Here is a 3,421-nt window from a genome sequence, read left to right as displayed (position 1 = left end):
AATGAGGCCAAAATCTGCCTTTAATGCTTCAAAACCCGTTCCATTGTGAAATGACCAAAATGCCTCGTCTAATATTTAATTAAAACAAGGTTTGCTGACCAGGTGGTGGCACGACGTACCTATTAAGTGGCACGGCGTGCCACAGTGTAAAATTCTCAAAATTTTATTATTTACACCGTGCGATTTGTACTTTTGGTTTTCGATTCTTACAACTCTCCCCACTTAAATTGTAGATTGTCCTCGCGATCTAAGCCGCATGACAAGAAGGAAGATACACCAACACAAACTCTTCGGGCTCCCACGTAAACTCGAAACCCTTTCTATGTTTCCATTGAATTTAAAAGTTCTCACTTCCTTATTTCGCAACATTTTCACTTTTTCGTCAAGTATAGAAATCGGTTCTTCAACATAATCCAACTTATTGTTTAAAACAATCTCATCTAAGGGTACCTACGCTGAGTCATCGCAAGACACTTACGGAGATGGGTAACATGAAATGTATTATGGATCCCCGCAAGCTCTTCAGGTAACTCCAATCGATATGCAACTTCGCCAACAAGAGCTAAAATTTTGAATGGCCCAATAAACCGAGGAGCAAGCATTCCTCATTTTCGGAATCGGATAATGCCTTTCCAAGGTGAAACTTTAAGCATGACATTATCACCTTCTTGAAACTTAATCGGTCGCCTATGTTTATTCGCATACGACTTTTGTCTATCTTGAGCCGCCTTTAAATGCGCTCAAATCATTTCGATTTTACTATTCGTTTCAAGAACCAAGTCGGTACTCCAAACTTCTTTTTGGCCAACTTCACCCCAATAAATCAGGCTTCGACATTAATGATACGCGTACCTACGCGCATGGCACTCGTGCGTATCACGTGCAGTGTGCACGTCCTGAATATTGCTAGAACATCTAATTAGGAGGTGCGCATGCGGGTATTGCTTTGCGCACACGAAAGCAATCAGATATGATCTTATCTATAATTAAACGTGATCCTTTTCCAACTATAAACCCGTTATTTATGGTTGTTATTCGATAAGATCTCGAACTTAATTATGAGGTAATCTATGGTTAGGGTTTTATTATAAATACAACCCTAACCTCCTTCACTCGACACAACATTTTATGTATTACTCGAATTCACGATTGCATCCAGAAAACGTAGGTATGTTCTATGAACATAAACCCTATGCAACCACCTCTAGTGGCCATTGTTGTGGTAATTGCCATCAATGGTGGACGTAGCTTTGATCACCCTTTTTGTAGATCATCATCTCGATAAGGATTATTCACGGTAAGCCGGATCGGAGATTAAAGCTATAAACGTTCTTAAACACTCCCTTAAACACTAAACATCAATTTTGCTATTTGAGCAGATTTATGTTCGATCAAATGGCGCCATCCGTGGGACCATAACTAGAACTGCATATGTGACAACCTGGAAATTTCCGACCAAATTTAAACTTGATCTTTATATGTTTCTGACATGATAAGCAAAGTCTGTAATGTTGAATCTCAAAGATTTTAAACTATGTTCATACATTCATTTAACCTCGACCAAATTCTGATGATTCACGAACCATTATATAAATGAATATGATTATATATATACGTATATATATTATAACTTGAGAATGTTAACAAAGTATTAAACGTATAATACTTTACATGAACATATTTGTTCAATAAATTTATCAACGGAATTATAATATGATATCAAATGATTGAGTTATCAAGATTCATTTTGATTACGAGTCTCTGTTGTGAGGTCCACTGTGATTTAAAAAAAATCTATTCTTTTTAAAGGTATTCAGAATAATTGGTAAAGTGATTTATAAGTAAGAACAAATGTGTCAATGAACGAGAACTAGACAAGGGTTATTGGAGATTTCTGTTTAATTTCCAGTACATGTTTTACAATAATTTTTTCGTGACTTTTGGATAAAATAACTATTTAACTTCCATATTATTTATTGAAAAAGTAAAATTATGGAATGTAGATAACTTAGCACATGGATATCGACAAGTTAAGTAAATTAATATTTTATATTAAAATAATTTCATACGTTTAATTTATCCTTTGGACTTAACCCTAAGATTCTCGAACAATTATTGTAAATGAATATATATATATATATATATATATATATATATATATATATATATATATATATATATATATATATATATATATATATATATATATATATATATATATAAATTTATATAATAATTTAATTACAAATTAAAATATAGTTGCTATATTAATATTATTATTACTTTCATTATTATAATTAATATTAATATTAATAGTAATAGTAATATTAGTATTATTAATATTATTATTTTCAATATAGATAGGAAATTTGATACATGTGAGTTATTATATTATTTATTAATACTACTATCATTTCTAGCATCATTATTGTTATTATTATTTCTATAATTATTATTACTATTATCATTAAAAATTATTATTATAATTATAGTGATCAATATAGTATTATTGTAAAAAATAATACAATTTATTTTTATTATCATTAATAATATTATTATTATCATTTTTATAAATACTTCTATCATTATTCTTATTATTATTATTAGTATTATTTTGATATTATTATTATTATTATTATTATTATTATTATTATTATTATTATTATTATTATTATTATTATCTTGTATTACAATTATTATTAGTATTATTATTATTATTAATAATATTAACATATATAATTATATTATTAATTGGAATTATTATTATAAATACATTTATTAACTAATAATGTTAAACATAAAGACAGTTAATTACGCGTAATTTGTATCATATCACTATCAGATTATTTTTTTTCCTGCTTTCTGTTCTGCTTGTGATAAATGGTCGACACACTCGTTCTATAAATCAATCAACTTAAGTTATTAAACGAATCACTTGTGTTACCACTATCATTATCAATTACATTACCCTAAACTGCCATTATCTTTTAATCCAAACAGAAAAATTTAAGGAAACCCATCGAACACCTCTGTTCTTGACCATAATTAGCAATAGCTCGATTTTGAGTTGTTTTCCCAAATCTAATAATGCAGTGTTGTTAGGAATGATCCAAGTAAACTATATGTAAGTCTTCAACTTCCAATTCCTTCTATTAATTTTGAATTCTCGAGTCAAACTTTAAAATTGAAAAAGTCAACCTTTTTGTTCATCAAGAAATTCGTAATCGTTTTGATATTTCTGGTTAAATTGATGATCCCTAAAGTTTCTAAGAGTTATTTTAAACCTATTTCATGTAGTAATTATCATCTAAAACAGCCTTAAAGTCATAATCAATATTTGAGTTCATGGTGTTCTTAACCGTGATATGCAACAGCCCAAATTCGAATAAAATTTTGAAATGAAAAAATGTAGAAGTATTAG

Source organism: Rutidosis leptorrhynchoides, chromosome 1, assembly GCF_046630445.1.
Source record: "Rutidosis leptorrhynchoides isolate AG116_Rl617_1_P2 chromosome 1, CSIRO_AGI_Rlap_v1, whole genome shotgun sequence".
Taxonomy (NCBI): Eukaryota; Viridiplantae; Streptophyta; class Magnoliopsida; order Asterales; family Asteraceae; genus Rutidosis; species Rutidosis leptorrhynchoides.
The sequence above is the reverse complement of the archived record's forward strand: the minus strand, read 5'-3'. Positions refer to the sequence as shown.